General features: G+C 46.5%; 1 long non-coding RNA gene across 2 annotated transcripts in view; it reads left to right on the forward strand.

Moving 5' to 3' along the window:
• LOC311519693 overlaps window positions 1-17,853 on the forward strand; it is a 386,032-nt gene that overhangs the window by 209,492 nt on the left and 158,687 nt on the right. Inside the window, exon 1 of one of the 2 annotated variants that reach the window (XR_014711350.1) lies at window positions 373-507. The exons of the other annotated variant lie outside the window; for it this stretch is intronic. This is a non-coding gene — a long non-coding RNA (uncharacterized lncRNA). Of the gene's footprint in view, window positions 1-372; window positions 508-17,853 lie in introns of those variants that run through there. 2 annotated transcript variants of the gene reach the window in all.

Here is a 17,853-nt window from a genome sequence, read left to right on the forward strand (position 1 = left end):
GCGGGCCGTACCGCTGCGCCAGAGGAGTTGTGGGCGTGGGGTCGCCCAGCAGCCCCACCTTCTGCTCCTCCTCTTTCCGGTACGCCATACCCGCTATAAATATCTTGCTGCTACAGCGTACCGTACCACCCTACCTGTACTGCTGCTCCACCCTAGTGGAGCTGGAGTTCAGTAGAGGGGCAACGGATTCCTGTGTGTGTGTGTTGATGACTTTGGGATTTTAGATGTTGTATAAAATGTCAAGTGCATTTTGAGTGACTTTGTTTCTCATTTGGATTCATTGATAAAATTCGCCCTCCGGGTGGCAGCTGTGAGAAGCAGTAAGCAGCGATCTCTCTCTTTTTACAGGGAGGTTTTTGTACTGGTCTGTATCACTGTGAGAGGGAAGCTTTGGCGTTGCTGACAGTAATAATCTCCAGCATCTTCAGCTTCAACGCTGCTGATTGTGAGAGTGAAATCAGTCCCAGACCCACTGCCGCTGAACCGGGCTGGGATCCCAGAGACACGGTTAGTAGAATCGTAGATAAGAAGCTTAGGAGGTTGTCCCGATTTCTGTTGGTACCAGCCTAAGTAGTTGCTAATGCCGGTACTGGCTTTGCAGTTGATGGTGACTCTCTGTCCAGGGGACACTGATAGGGATTCTGGAGTCTGAGTCAAAACAATTTGGCCATAGGAGTCTAGATATGGAAAGAGAATACTTGCAATCATGGCACATTGTGAAAAGTAATTAAAGCTGGATATTTAAATGCATTTTTCATTTAAGAATTTATTTAACACTAGTTTGCACAATAAGTACTGCAGTATTGTTTTAAACCTAGCTAGCACTTTATTGCCTCTGAAGTCTGTTCCCTGTTCATATAATGCTCACCCTGAATCCAAAGCACTAGTATCCAGAGAAGCTGGGCCTGCGAGAGCATCTTGCCAGGTCTCCGTGGGGAATGCTGAACAGCTCACCAGGCAGTGCAAATGGGACCAGTTATAAATACTCAACAGCCCAGCTAGGCGACGTCCCTCCTGAGTGACTATGCAAATAATCAGTTGATATAAATGTACTGCATTTTAGTTGCAAGGTATTTCCTGTTACTCTTGTGCACTGTTGGTCTCTGTAACCTGGTGATAGCAACGTATGAGGTCAAGTTGCAGCACTGATGGTTTTATGAATGGAAAAACAGAAAGTGATCTGTGGAGAGGGCACCAGGAATGTTGTTTGTGGCCTTGGGTATCTAAGCAGTTAAAATCTCCCAGGTATTTTAACAGCAGTTTTCAGAGCCTTTATCTCAATTTACTCTTAAATTACTCTCCTCCCCTCCCATGAAAATATTCATGGATTCTCCCCATTGTCCTTGTCCCAGCAGATAGTTGGGCTGATGACCTATCCAAATTCTTATGACTCTAAGGACCTTCCTTTGGGACAGATTGTTGGTGGTGCCTCCATGGGGGTGTGCTAGGAGCCCTCCCATGCAGGGCTGGATACAGTTGCAGTCCTTGCTCCCACACAAACCCAAGGGATGTCTGGAGCTAGCACTGCTAACCTCCCCAGAAGTGACTGTGAGACATGATCTCCACCCCCTGCACCAGAGATAGAGATGGCCAGCTCTGGAAGGGAGTGTGACGTTATCTGATTAAAATATGACCATATAGATCATTGTTGCAACTGCTGTTATATATTTGCAACAAATCTTGTATAAAACGTAGTATGTAAGATGTCTATGGAAAGGTTATGATTTGCTGATTATGATTATGCTATTTGTATGTATGTATCATTTTTGTATTTGAAGTTATGAGTATTGGCTCTATACCTGGATTTCAAACGTTTGCTCCCAGGGTAACGCCCACAAGGTAGTTAGCCAGCACATCTTGGAGCAACTATTCAAAGTAAAAAGAAAAGGAGTACTTGTGGCACCTTAGAGACTAACCAATTTATTAGAGCATAAGCTTTCGTGAGCTACAGCTCACTTCATCAGATGCATTCAGTGGAAAATACCATGAAGTGATCTGTAGCTCACGAAAGCTTATGCTCAGATAAATTGGTTAGTCTCTAAGGTGCCACAAGTACTCCTTTTCTTTTTACGAATACAGACTAACATGGCTGCTACTCTGCAACCTATTCAAAGTGAGTGGCTCATCAAGGGACACTTAACTCACAATGAACCATGGGAGATGCCCATCTACACTGAGTGGACATTCCATCTGAAGGATAGGTAATGGCTTCCTGCAATGACTAAGCGAAATTGGGCATGCACAGGTGACTTGCCCATGTGACTCCAAACTCCCATCTTGTCATCTGTAATTTTCCACTAGCTGTGCTGAGAGCTTTGTTTGAAACAATTGGTTTCCCTCCTCATGGCAGAAGCTATAAAAGGCCCTGGAAACTCCTCCATTTTGCCTCTTTCCTGCTCAAGCCTCTTGACTAGAAACTTATACTAATGGGAGCATTCTAACCAAGGGACTGAGGACCTTCCAGTCGTTTAGAAGGAACCAGAGACTTGACTTAAGCCAGCAGTTTATTCCATCCCTGCTATAAGCCTGAACCAAGAACATTGCATTTACTGTATGTATTTGATTCTTTTAACCAATTTTAACTCTCATCTTTCTTTCTTTCATCCATAAATAAACCTTTAGATTTTAGATACTAAAGGATTGGCAACAGCATAATTTTTGGGTAAGATCTAAGTTGTATATTGACCTGGGTGTGTGGCTGGTCCTTTGGGATCAGAAGAACCTGTTATTTGATGAAACTGGTTTTAAAGAACCACTCATCTTTAAATCTAGTGGTTTTTGATGGTAATATAAGGACTGGAATATCTAACGAAACTGCTTTTGTGACTTTTTGTTAGCCAGTGTGGTGAAACAGGAGTTTACTTTTGTTGCTGGTTTGGTGTATATCGGGGGAGAATAACCTCCAGTTTGGGGGTATATCTGCCTTATTTCTCAGCAGTTTAGCTTCTATTTGGTATTCTCAGTGGTGTCCCACAAGGCCGGGTTACAGGGAGTGTGTATTCATGGTTGTTATATTTATTACTGTATTACAGACAGCGGAATCCAATGGTTCCAATGAGGGTCAGGTCTCTGATGTGTTTGGTGCTGTACAACCAGAGAGGAACACACAGTCCCTGCCTTGAGGAGTTTACACATTAAGGATCTGATCCTGCCAACCCCTGCAGACATATGTAACTTTACTGCTGTGAGCAGTTCCATTGACATCAGTGGGAGAAGTCCTGTGAACGATGTGATGCATGTGGGAAGGGTTTGCAGGTCTAGGTCTACTTTGTGACCAAAGGAAACAAGTGGAAATTAATAAAGGAGAGTAGTAGGAGAGAGAAGCCAAAGATAACAGTGAAAAGATCATGCAGTTACACAGGCTAGCAAGCACAGCAAACTCTGCATAGGACAGGGAGGTTTTTGCATTGGCCTGTGTTAGTGGGAGAGGCCAGTCATTGTACAGCTCTACAGTGATATTCTCCAGCATCATCAGCTTCCACCCGGCTGACAGTGAGAGTGTAAGCAGTGAGTCTATTGTCAGCACAACTGCCACTGAAGCAGGCTGGGAGCCTAGAGGCCAGGCTAACAGGATTATGAATGAGAAGTTCAGGAGCTTGTCCTGGTTGCTTTTGGTACCAAGCTAAGTTGTTGCTAGTGCTCACCCTGGCTTTGCGGTTGATAATGGCTGTGTCTCTTGGAAACACTGACAGGGATTCTGTTGAATCGGCACTTTCTGCCCATTGGAATCTGGACATAGAAAAAAGAGAGGCAGAGATAGGATGGGGTAAACAGGATGATGGCATCACAGTTATTCAAAGATTTACGCTGAAATACAGTTTAAGTTTCAGTTGAAGAGTGGAAATTAACTTACAATACAATAGATTTAATACATCAATGCAATGATCCTTACATTTGTATTATTTCTTACCTTGAAGCCAGAAATCAAATAGCATCCAGGGAAGAGGAGTTTGTGAGATCATCTTGCTTGTCTTGTGATTGGCAGTGCTTGTCAGTGAGTGCACAGTGGAAATCAACACATTTGTAAATGCTCAGAAAGGGGAAAGGCACTTGTGTGAATATGCAAAAGGGTCGAAACCTGGAAGTCACCAGGATTATAGCCCCAGGAAAGCTGATGTGAAATCTTTGGCTTGTCTGTTTCATGCAGCGGTTACATGAAAGAACTATTCATAGATACTCACTATTTTAGTGTTCAAGTGCCCAGACTGAGGCTTACCTGGTAGATTTATTATTTAACAAGGAAACTCTTCAATGGGTAGCAGAGCAGGCTGCAGTTGTCCATTCATTTCCCAATATCCCTGTGTTTAAACTCAAGCCCATCTATAACAATGTAGTGAATTAGGGCCAAGTCGTGAGCCTTTTACTCACTTGGGGAACTGTTCATCTCATAGGTAATCCCGTGTATGTCTTTGGGACTGCTCAAGTCAGTAAGGGTTTAGCCGTGGGGATAAGGGACTCCCAGTGCGGCCTTATAGACATTTTAAAAATTGGTGCTCAGGGAAGCCCAGTCACTCATTCATTCTCCTTCCTCTTTAGTCAGCTTGTACCAATGAATCCTTCGGAGTCCAACTGGCCTGTTTGGCCTGAAATCTGCAGCTCTGGAACGTTGTGGCATAATACTGCCACCTACTGGCCAATGGCAGAGTTGTCCACAGAATTTAGTGGGAGAACACCATGCCAAAGCAGATGTCGCGGTGTTCCCCAGGGAGTGTGGTGCTACACGACCTGACGCTTCTTTGCCTTCTCGTATCTGTGTCCCCACTTAGCCCCCCCAGTCACATGTTCCAAGCTGTGATTGATGTTGTGGAGCCAATTTTCAAACGTGAGGCCGTTCAGACTGTGGCATTACGGCCAGTGGTGGGCTGGAGCCGGTTCCCACCGGTTCGCTAGAACCGGTTGTTCAGTTTAGAAGCCCTTTTAGAATCGGTTGTTCCGTGTAGAACCGGTTGTTCCGTGAGGGACAACCGGTTCTAAAAGGGCTTCTAAATTTAACCGGCCCAAAGTGGCGCCTTAGGCGCCGACTCCATGAGTGCTCCAGCCCTGGAGCACCCAAGGGGAAAATTTGGTGGGTGCAGCCACCGGCAGCTCCCCTCCCCACCCCGGCGCGAGCTCACCTCGCCTCCGTCTCCACCTCCTCTGAACGCGCAGCCCCGCTCTGCTTCTCCACCCCCCACCCCAGGCTTCCCGTGAATCAGCTGTTCGCGCGGGAAGCTGGGGCAGGCTGAGAAGCAGGCCACGGCTTCCCGCTCAGGCCCAGGGAGGCGGAGGTGAGCTCAGGCGGGGGGGGGGGGCGCGAGGAGGGCTGCCCGCGCCGCAGCAGGTAACCCGGAGGAGGGGGGCGCAGGGGAACCGCTCCCCGCCCCAGCTCACCTCCGCCACCCTCGGCCTGAGTGGGAAGCTGCCGCCTGCTTCTCAGCCCTCCCCGGCTTCCCGCGAATCAGCTGTTCGGCGGGAAGCCGGGGCGCGGAGAAGCAGAGTGGGGCGGTGCGTTCAAGGGAAGAGGCGGAGCGGGGGTGAGCTGGGGCCAGGGGCGGGGCTGGGAGCTGCTGGTGGGTTCTCTGCACCCATCAAATTGTCCCCGTGGGTGCTCCAGCCCCGGAGCACCCAGGGAGTCAGCGCCTAAGGTGCCACTTTTGATGTGATCAGTGGGGGAGCGGCGACTCCTCCTGCTCCCCCCCAGCTATGCTCCCCCGCCCCTAGGAGCCAGAGGGACCTGCCGGATGCTTCTTGGGAGCTGCCCCAGGACTCCCCACCTCGCCCCCCAGCAGGTATCTCTGGCTCTTAGGGGTGGGGTGGGCACCCACTATGGTGGCCCACGAGACCCTTCTGCCCGGTTCTGGGGGCAGTCAGGGGACAGGGGATGGGGGTGCATGGGGCTGGGGGGGGGGTTGTCAAGGAACGCAGGGGGTTGGATGGGGCAGGCGTCCCGGGGGCAGGGGTGGGCAACGACCCCCTCGTGGGCTGAGGAGGGAACCCGTAAAGATTTTGGCAGCTCATCACTGAGTATGGCCAGGCCAGGCAATATTTACACCACGGGCGGAGTTCAGGCTAGGGCAGCATTTGTATCCTCTGTGTGATCACTGTAACCCTGAGTTATCATCTGATCAGACACCAGGAGACCCGTGTAGTGTACAGATAGCACATGGGCCCTTATTAAGGAAGGATGGATTTGTTATTAAGTTACTAGGCTGGTGTTTTAGAAATCTGGGTTCAGTTCCTGGCTCTACCATAGTCTTCCTGGGTGACCCTGGACAGGTCACTTAATCTCGCTGTTTCTCAGTTCCCCATTTGTTACCTGGGGAACCCAGGCCACCCGATAAATAGTTTGCTACTTTAAGTGTAAAGACCATCATACAGATCCCGCCCCCGTGCTCTGGGATCAGGTCCCCCAGTAGTTCAACATCAGTGCACAGTATAGTTGAGGAAGCAGCACCCTGGAATGTTTCAAGCACTGTTGCTCATGCTGGCATGCAGCCATGAAATCTTTCAAGAGCACAGACATTGCGACTCAGGGACTGGGCTCTCCCTGCCTCTTTCACACAGCACCAGACTCACTAACAGCCCCCAGAACCAAGAAGTCAGTTGCAAATCAAGGGCCAGATTTATCAGGGCACTTTGGCTGCTCTGATTATGCAAACTGGTTGGTTGATCTTCCTGCTATGAGATACAAGTAAATGCCCTCTGCTATCAGGACTGCAGAGCTTTCTAGATAATATGTTGTTGCTCAGACAGAAGTTCTGGGCTTGATGCAGAATGTATCGGCTAGGTTCTATAGCTAATATTATTCAGGAGGTCATAGAATCATAGAATCATAGAATATCAGGGTTGGAAGGGACCCCAGAAGGTCATCTAGTCCAACCCCCTGCTCGAAGCAGGACCAATTCCCAGTTAAATCATCCCAGCCAGGGCTTTGTCAAGCCTGACCTTAAAAACCTCTAAGGAAGGAGATTCTACCACCTCCCTAGGTCAGACTAGATGATCAGGATAGTTGCTTCTGGCCTTAAAAACATATGAACCTAAGTAAAACAAAGTGAAGAAGTAAGGTTGATATTGCATATCTGCCCATCATTACTAATGTTGTATAGTGGCACTGTCTGTGGGTTTGTTCTAGTGTTCATGTACGAAATTTACACAGACAGACCTACATCTCAGACAAAAACTACATTTGGAGTTAAGATTGGCAGGACTTGTCATTAGTTTAAGAGTAATGACATTACAAGCTTGTTGTACTTAATCCAGACCCAAGCATATAAGACCAAGGAAATTTAGAATTAAGGTTTACATTTTTTTTAAAAAATTGCAAACACTCTAACGTAAGAAAAATACTGTTAAGGCATCCAAACCACTGTAACTATGCCCTTGGGGGGAAAATATGAAAAACTCCAATGTGTCTTTAAAAATCTTTCTAATCTAATCTGGGATCCTCAAACACTAACGTGCTTTAATCACAATCATATGTTAATTTCACTGCATCATTACAGTGCAGAGTTAGGTTGTTTTGGTGCCCTTATTTGTATATTTCCATATCATAACATGTTTTTAAATTTATCTCTGATTTTTCTAGGTTTAAAATGCTTGGTTTAGGTACAAGTACAATTCCCCTGTAATGTATTTTACCCTAATCACGAACATGTACTTGCAGCCAGAACTCCATCTTAATGTAGTTTCTGTTTGGGAGTGTATAAACGACATTTATATTGCAGAGGAGAATATTATTGCACAGCATAGACAGAGGATTTGTCCTGGATCCCCAACACAAGGGTTCTTTGGGAGGGGGGTTATGCCTGTTTTGGGTCAAAACTTCTACAGTTCTCAATCTTGTGTGGTCAGGATGGAGAAAAGATCCCCCTTTGGACTATAGTCACATGCCCCACTTGCACTTGTTGGGTTGTCAGGGCCAGTGTAGCAGGATCCCAACATCTATCAAGGACTCAACCACCCTCAGGTTCTTGAGAGTGAGGCAGGGCCAGCCCATCTGCTCTAGTTGCTTAGCCACAAAGCTTCTGTTTGCTTCTGGAAACCAACAACATTTGACCCCTTGCCAAATAGGCCAATAAGGGGGCCGCACTCTGGAGTGCAAGACACCAGTGGATTTTACATCTTCCATGTACATAGACCTACTGAATGCTCAGGAAAGGGATCAAGCAGGAACCAACCATCCACAGTAAATCAGCCTATGAGGGGACGTTTTGTCTTGTTCCCAGAAACTACTGGCACCTTCCAAGATGGCCCACATCTGATCTGCTTAGTTTGTTCCTGGAAATGTGTGTGTATCCTGGGAACATGTTGGTATCTGGGGCTGTGTATTAATGGTTCAAAGTACATAATGTGGTGTAGGTTTGGTTGTATATGATCTGTGCTGCATAAATAAGTGAATATTACCTTTATTATTTCCCATGCTCTGCGATTTTGTGTGAAAACAACCTTAACTTCCAACTAATGACATTTTTTTTTCTGGATCTATACAGTAATTCCCAATCAAAAATTACATCAAGATTGTCAGTTCTTTGTGGTGGGGACCATTTTTTTTCTGTGTTTGTACGGGTCCTAGCACAATGGGATCCAGGTGCATGCCTGTGGGCTCCTACGTGAGATGGTAATACAATAAATAAATTAAAACAAATACGATGGCACTAAGGCTGAGAGTACATTTTAGTAATTTAAGATAAAATCCATTACAGGGATGTTGTCATTAGCTGAACACCAAGCATCACAAACCCAGGAAATTCAGAGAGAAAGTTAGATTTCTAAAAATGATGGAACTAATTGGAAATACGATCGTGAGATTTCACCGGTGACGCTTAGCTCTTGCTATAACAAACTTCACAGCATAGCAAATATCTTGGAATAGCAATACAGAGTTAGAGTTTTAAATTATTCAGTGGATGGGAGGAGTGATCCTCCTATTTTTCTTTTAGCAGAACATTTGAAAACTTGACCATGGTGCTAGTGTCTATTACACGGCACACTTCATAGAGCCGGGAGGTTTTTGTATGGGTCTATATCACCGTGAGAGGAAAATTAGTATATTGCAGACAGTAATAATCTCCAGCATCACTGGCTTCAACCCTGCTGAGTCTGAATGTGTAGTCAGTCCCCGACCCCCTGCTACTGAACCGGTCTGGGATGCCTGTGGGACGGGTGCTGGTTTCATATATAAGATGGGTGGGAGCCTGTCCAGGTTTCTGTTGGTACCAAGCGATGTAGTTGCTAATGCTTGCGCTGGCTTTGCATTTGATAGTGACGGTCTCTCCCACAGACACGGAGAGAGATTCTGGAGTCTGAGTCATCAGTCTGTCCACTGGAACCTGGAGAGAGAGAATGAAAATTGGCAGTTTAGTAAATGGAAAATGACATTAACGTTGTTCAAAGCTTTACAATGAAACACCTGTAAACTGAACAGGAAAAGTGAACTAGAAAATATATATGGGACTGTATTTAAATAAATAACCCACGGCCGTTTTTCCTTATCGTTTGTCTCATTCCTTATTGACCCTTTTAACACTTGCCTGTTTCTTACCCTGAATCCAGAAGAGCAGCAGCCAGAGAAGGGGAGTCTTCGAGATCATCTTGCTTCTGTGTGGCTGGAAATTCTCCTCAGTAAAGTATATAGTGGAAATGGAACCATTTATGTGTTCAGCAGCTCAGTGAAGGACCATCAGCCACGTGTGAATATGCAAAGAGAGCTCAATTATGTAAATGACCTGATCTTAATGCCAGGAAGGAGCTTTGAAATATCTGACCTGATGGTGTCAGTGTAGCGTAGCTGTTACTGGATGTCATAACTCTAATACAGTTGCATGATGCAGATGGTAAAGCAGCCAGAGTTAGCTTTCCAGGACACAGGCAGTAACAGCCATCTGATTAGTGATGAGTAACCAAGCCAGCTGCACCTTTAAACACAAGTAAGAAAAGCTAAAGTCATTCAGTCATTTCTTGTGTGGGGTTTAAATCCAATCAGCAGAGCCTCTTTCATAGAATCATAGAATATCAGGGTTGGAAGGGACCTCAGGAGGTCATCTAGTCCAACCCCCTGCTCAAAGAAGGACCAATCTCCAATTAAATCATCCCAGCCAGGTCTTTGTCAAGCCTGACCTTAAAAACCTCAAAGGAAGGAGATTCCACCACTTCCCTAGGTAATGCATTCCAGTGCTTCACCACCCTTCTAGTGAAAAAGTTTTTCCTAATATCCAACCTAAACCTCCCCCACTGCAACTTGAGACCATTACTCCTTGTTCTGTCATCTGCTACCACTGAGAACAGTCTAGAGCCATCCTCTTTGGAACCCCCTTTCAGGTAGTTGAAAGCAGCTATCAAATCCCCCCTCATTCTTCTCTTCCGCCAACTAAACAATCCCAGTTCCCTCCAACCCCCTAATAATTTTTGTTGTTCTCCGCTGGACGCTTTCCAATTTTTCCACATCTTTCTTGTAGTGTGAGGCCCAAAACTGGACGCAGTACTCCAGATGAGGCCTCACCAATGTCAAATAGAGGGGAATTATCACGTCCCTTGATCTGCTGGCAATGCCCCTACTTATACAGCCCAAAATGCCATTAGACTTCTTGGCAACAAGGGCACACTGTTGCTGCATATCCAGCTTCTCATTCACTGTAACCCCTACGTCCTTTTCTGCAGGACTGCTGTCTAGCCATCGTCCAGATCATTAATGAAGATATTGAACAAAATCGGCCCCAGGACAGACTCTTGGGGCACTCCGCTTGATACCGGCTGCCAACTAGACATGGAGCCATTAATCACTACCCATTGAGCCCGACGATCTAGCCAGCTTTCTGTCCACCTTATAGTCCATTCATCCAGCCCATACTTCATTAACGTGCTGGCAAGACAACTGTGGGAGACTGTGTCAAAAGCTTTGCTAAAGTCAAGGAATAACACGTCCACCGCTTTCCCCTTTCCGCTCATTCATTTTCTAATACTTTTTCACTGTACTCATACAGCCAGGCTTCCAAGGAAGCAGCGGTGCCTGTAGCTGAATGATCCTCTGCACCAGTACCGGCAGCTTTTTTCACCCCTAGGACAATGGCTGTTCTCAAAGGCTTCGTGGGCGCGCACAGGCAGGTTGGCATGAGGCCTGGGAAGAGCTCACCCAAGGTTTGAGCATGCTCAGATTGGGATGCATGAGCAGCACAGAGAGGTTGACAAGTGGCGTCAGTGTGCCAGGCTCTTATGCTGCCTCCTGTGTCTGTGCCCTACACCTACTACCTCCACGGCATGGTAGGTGCCCAAGCCTGAGAGCTACGGGGGTGTTGTGTGAGCAGAGCAGGGGAGCCTCCAGCCCTCCTTCCGTTGCTGTTCTCTGGCAAAGCCCCTGGGGATGCACGTGTGGAGCTGTGGGTGGGACTGAGCTACTTGTTGGAATGAACCATTGGATGGCCTACTCGAGCACAGCAGTAGGGCTAGAATACGCCAGATTCCTCTCCTGAGTCCTGTGCACTGAACCCGCCAGGGTCTCCTGAGAGGGCAGTTTTCAGTAGCGATGCATCACTGGGGCTGCACAGGCTGGGCACCAATGCCCCACCCCCCGCTGTCACTTTGACTTACCCCCATTAACCCCAACCGGCCGTCACTCTGGTGTGCCCATTGCTGGTCCTCACACTAGAGTAATCCGTGCCGGCTGTGCCATGGGAAAGGCAGAGGGATGCAGCATATTGGCGGAGTCTAGAGGTGTCCGGTCAGTGGGAGCTGACGCCCTGAAGGGGTTGGGGACCTAGCCTAGGTCTGACGGACTCCACAAGGGGGTCTGGGGCAGCTCAGGTTCACCTGGGAGTAGTTGACTCACTGAGTAACTGGGAGGCAGTTAATTAGGCAAGGACGCACCAGGCGAAAGCACTGAGGAGGAAGGCAGAAGGATTGCAGGAGAGGCTCCCTCCAGCAGGCTGGGGAGAAGCTCCAGAGAGAGCCACACTCTGAAAAGGGAGAAGCAGGGCCAGCGGCTGGGGAAGACTCTAGAGGTAAGAAATAGCTCAGGAAACAGCAAGCAACTGAGAGACTGGCTCTGCCTGTTCCAAACAAGGGCCCTGAGATGGAGCCCAGTGGAGCGGACGGGCCTGGGTTCCCATACCTACCCCAGCCAGGAACATTTAGAGAAGCAGCTCCTAAACCCAGGAGAACTAGGGCTGGTTAGTTCCTGCTAGTGCCATCATGCCACAGAATTTCCACCTCCCTGTTCTCCTTACAGGGCACAGAGACTATCAAGGACCTGGCCTGGAGGATTCGGGACTTGACAATGCAGAGTTTGGTGTGGTGGCATAAGGGTGAGACAAAGCCAGGTTGGTGTAACTCCCCATCCTGCTGCAAGGGGATGCTAACAGATGAAGACCCCACATTACATGTTGTTAGGGGGCTTATTCCTTCACCCACTTACTTCCCTGGTCCTTCTCGCATGAACAGAGAGCAACAATACCCGAAGTCCAAAGGTGCAAACAATTTGATGTTTATTGGGGTGAACTTCCAGCAAGCATGATGCCAGTTTCCTTCCTTAGTGTCCCCCTTCCCAGCTCTGACACCACAGAGCCTTACACCTGTGTCCCTGGTCCCATTCCTGCCCTTAGCCAAACATGATTCCAATTTCTCCACCCCCATTCCCTGTTCCCATTTCCCCCACAGACACCCACACACTTCCTGATTGACTGCAGACTATATAGTAAAACTTGAGTTCTGCTTAGCTAACCAGTCCTAACATATTGTAACATGATTATGTAACCAGTTATATTCCACCAGCTTAATTAGTTTACACCCAGCAAAATTAATTATACAGCAGACACAAACAATCACAGAACCAGACAGAGATTATACAGACAAACAATAGTAAAGTGGGAACTATAATGACAAAACAACCCAGAAATGAGGATTTCATATCCCGGCTATTGATACGTGAGTTCTTGCCAGGCAGGATGCTATCAAACTAAGTTTCCTTTTACATTTTCTAGGCACTTCCTTTTCTCTGGAGGTGATAGGACAGGATTGTATTCCTAACAGCCCAATAGCACCTTATTTCAATGTGACTGGTTTGGAATGTGAGGAGGTGACCCGTCGCTTCCCAGCTTATGGCTGCCTTTGCTGCTTAGCCAAAGGCCTTAGCCTAAGAACAGGGCCTCAGACTATCACAGTAATAGAAGGACCTTACACTGGCAGACAATGATTTTGATTCTTTCTTTCATACCTCTATAACTAGCTAAGTGATAAGAATACACCTAAATTCTTAGAGTATAGGCCTTTACAGACAGGGCTGAATATCTATATCCTAACACATGTCCCTAATAGTTCTCCCTCCTTCAAGCTCAGTCCATTTAGTGCACATAGGTGAAGCCTTGTTCCTGGATTGTGGGCCCCCTCAGTGAACTCCTGCCCACCCCCGCATCCCATCGTTACCCCCTCTCCCTTCCCCGACCTGTACAAACAACCCACAGACCCAGACATTGTCCTAAATCGCCCTATTATCCCTCCCAGCTGCTGCCTTTTGGAGGACAGGTTTAACCAGCCAAGAAGCCACTGGAAAGCTGACAACTTCTCGATCAGCTCCTGCTGCTTTGTGCCTGCCAGTCCCAGTGTGAGCATGTGCACACCCAATGCCATTCTGGAACTGGACGTGAGCACCCCCCTTTGTGGCCACTCCAATGCCCTGCCCACTGGGGGACACGCTCTGCTTTTACCCAGTCACTCCAAAAATCCTGTGTGTGTCTATTACCTGCTTGTGCCTCAGGGTTCATGTGCATTTGGGGATTTGCTCCCACAGAGGCCTTTGAGAATCTAGGTACTCTACAAGCAACCAGGTGCCTGATATTAACACAGCCGTTTAAAAAACCCCAGGTTTCTGAGACCTTCTCAATGGGTGTCACTGAGGATCTATGGAAAGGAAACCAGAGATTCTGCAGACTGAGTCATCACAGTTTGCTCAGAGGGGTCTAGAGAAAGAGAGAAGATGGGTAGGGAATGAACAATGATACAGTGCTGGATATCATGAGTATTCAAACACTGAAACGTGGTTTGAATTTGCCAATGGAAATTTAAACTAAAATACAACACATCAAATATTAAGTAAATAAATCCAAGTAGCAACACTGTTTACGTTCAGTCACATGGATTATTAGGTTTTCAAATGCTTTATTTTTAAAATTTCTTACCCTGAATCCAGAGAACCAGGAGCCAGAGAAGGGGAGTGTGAGAGATCATCTTGCTAGACTGTGGTTGGAAAAGCTTGTTCATTAACTTGGGGTGGAAACTGAAACATTTATGTGTGCTCAGTGAGGAAACCTCACCCGTATGCAAAATGCATGTAAATGTACTGCACATTAGTTTTGTGAAATTTCCTGCTGCTGTTAGATGCTCGAAGGAGGTTGTGTATTTCTAGGGTTCAGGGGCTAATCTACTCAGACCTCTCTGCAGATTTCACATGTACAATCTCCTGTGGCCACCTGACGTGGCAGGACTGGCCATGGCGCCAGGGCTGGCTGGAGTGTGGCAGTAAGAGAGCAGGTCAACAGTGGGCTCTATGAGCCAGCTGCTTGTGCCTCCACTTTGTGGTGTCTTCCTCTCGTATCATATCAAACATCTGTTTAAACAAAGCTCTGAAGTGTAGTATGATGAGTGGAAATGGAGAAAGCGGGTCTGGTTTGAGGAGGAACTGTTTTTGGTAAGACCAGAGGCTCGGAAAGCAAGCAGAGGCCAGGCTGCTAAGGGACAAACTCCAGCACCTCCTCACGTGACAGGTATATCTCAGCCTCTTTTTCAAAGTTCTCTTTCCCACAGTTGTGTCTGCCTGTTGCATCATTTATTGCTGGTGAACATCAGTAGTCGGGTATCCTGTTTTGTGTTCAGATACTTAGAGTTTACCTCACTTCACTGAATAATGCATCCTTTCTAAGTGCCTCCCGTTCTCCTGCCTACCCACTGTTACCCAGAGATATTGTCGCAATATGGCACAAAACTGTCCTATTCTAGCAGAAGTCCTGTCTTAGGCCATTATTCATCTGCCAGCAGTTGTCCTGTCAGATGGCATATTCACTCCTGAAACTGCCATGCTGGGCAGAGAGAGCTCTGTTTTTCTCAGAATATTATTATTCTCCATTTGGTATGAGTGGAGTGTGTGTCTGCTGCTGTGCTGAGTGTTTTATAATTATAATAAAATCCCTACAGAACATGAGTTGATGCATGGGCTGGGATCTAGCTCTCTGATTTTTTTAGCAGGCAATCGTCACCAATTGTTAAAAGGGAAATTTATGCGCATGACACAGCAAAAGTCCCATCTAATCAGTAAGGGGTCAGAATTTTTGCTGGTAATTGTGAGAACTTTTTTGTCAGGTAGTTAAAAATGGTATTTCACAACCAGAATGTTATTGCCCCTGGGTGGGCAGGACAGCTATCCCCAGTGACTGACCTACATTGGCCCATTATTGATCTCAGACTTTCACCAACAGAAGAGAGAAAGAACCTTGGGGCAGATCCATTCAGCTTTGACAGAGACCAAACAAAAGGGGAACAGGAGTATGACAACACTAATGTTCTTAGGAAAGAAAGCAAATGAAAATGTCCCAACCCTAAGTGCTTCAAGAGCAGCCTCTTGGGATCTGGATGGGAAATGAGTAGGGTCCGTCTGGTCCAAGTGCAGTAACACCAAGACAGTGCAAGAGATTATGCAGGGGCTGGGATTTAGCTCTCTTCTCTGAAGCTGAACCTTCCAAGAGATCTCTTGTTAGACATGTGCTCAGTGGTGTAACATCAGAGTCAAACAGGCTTGTTGATTCTCCAATCACCCAGCCTGAAATCGCTAGAAGTAGAAGGAAAATGCAAATAATTGACAATATTCTGAAGTGTACTTTAAATGTACTATAAGTAACGGATACTGATAATTGTGTGTTATGGTGCAGACCCCAACAGATCACACAAGATGCATCCAGAGAGAGAGTCCAGTCCTGAAGAGTCCCCCTACCTCAAACTTTCCCCCTTATTTATACATTCGTAATAGAATGACATGTCCCTTAAAGCAAACTTGTTAAGTAAGCAGTTTCAATGGTCAAGCGAGAGGTTCCTTCTGATTATCAACCAGGTATGGGTTTTCCCTGAGTTTGCAGCCTTGAGGCCCCAATAGACATTCCTCGTCACATCCTGCTCTTCTAAGATGCATGTATCAGCAACTTCAACACAATTCTTATCAGGAAGGATGCGGGGTCAAGCTGCCTCTCTATGGCACCCCCTCCTGCCTTGGTTAAGCTAAGCCTGCTGTAAAAGTTGAGTTGCTAACGTTGAAATGAAATGTTTTAATCCTAGTGAAACAAAAAGTCATTTTGATTTTTCCAGAATAAATTTTGGAACTTTTCTTATGCAGGAAACTTTGAAATTTCCCATGGAAGGGGGATTCTGGTTTGCAACTAGTTCTCTGTATTAGAATTAATTCTGTTTGATATAAAAAGGAGCCACTCAATTAAGAAAGTTACAAGGCATAGTATCTGTTTGGAGCAATTTGTATTGATGTGTGTCTGATGCACTGGGATTCAAGAGTGAAGATAAAGCAGTGAAAACTATAACCTCAGGTCTCTGTGCATTGAATGTCTGTGTGATTGGGCAAACTCATGGGGTCTTTTGGAGTTCTCTTTTTTACTGTATGTTCCGAGATGTAATAAGTCACCCTCTTCTTTCACATTGGACAGAACACTTGAAAGGCAGAGAGTATTATCGTCCACAAACAGGAACAGCGTCGCATGCTGCAGAAAGCAGGGAGGTTTTTGTGCTGGTCTGTATCACTGTGTGAGAGGGGAGCTGCTAACCTGCTGGCAGTAATAATCTCCAGCATCATCCGCTTCCACCCGGCTGATTGTAAAAGTGAAGTCTGTGCCAGACCCACTGCCACTGAACCGGTCTGGGATCCCAGAGGGGCTGCTGGAAGCGCTGTAGATAAGGAGCTTAGGAGCCTGTCCTGATTTATGTTGGTACCAGGCCATGTAGCTGCCAACACTGGAACTGGCTTTGCAGTTGATGGTGACTCTGTCTCCTGGAGACACTGCCAGGGATTCTGGAGTCTGAGTCAACACAATCTGCCCAATGGAGCCTGGATGGGAGAAAAACAGTTAAAAGAAAAAGAAATATAAAATGACTCAAACTTTGTAATTTTTAACTAACTACAAAGGTCCATCTATAAGTGACTATCTTGTATCCCTCCTTCAATAACATTGTAAATGCCATTGGGAATGATTGCTTGAAAAGGAAATTCTGAGCATTTGCAGCCTAGTAAAATATTATAAGTTTATTTTAAACTAATTTCCCCTGTAGTTGTTGTTACCCTGAATGCAGAGGACGAGGAGCCAGAGTAGCTGAGTCTGTGTGATCATTTTGATATGTCTCGAGTGACGAACACCAAGCTCAGAAGCACAAAGTGTGAAGGAGGCATGTTTATATCTGCTCTGAACAGCTGAGAACTGTCCCTCGGGTGGAAATATGCAAAGCAGAATCTCTGTATAAATGTGACCCAGGGCCACGTACTCCCCTCAGTGTAGGGCAGGATAGAGCCAGAATAACAAGGGGAGCTTGCATGTAAATATACTGCCCTTCAGTTTCAATAGAGTTATGAAATGTTCCTATTTGATTTATTTCCTGCTCCTCTCTTGTTACAATTATGTTTTGTATTTCCAAGATTGCCTTGTGAACGTACACCGAAGTCTCTGCAGATCATCCATGTATCTTAGCATATCTGACATATCTCCCCCAGTTATTCCCTTGGGCTGTGCTGCCCGTGTCTAGGCATGAGCCTTCATTTTACCCCTCTTCTTATGGACACTCTTCAGATGTCACTTTCTTCAGGGCCCCTTGCCCTTCTCAGACACAGCAGTGATCCCGAAT

Source organism: Lepidochelys olivacea (genome assembly GCF_965140295.1).
Source record: "Lepidochelys olivacea isolate rLepOli2 genome assembly, chromosome: 4".
Taxonomy (NCBI): Eukaryota; Metazoa; Chordata; order Testudines; family Cheloniidae; genus Lepidochelys; species Lepidochelys olivacea.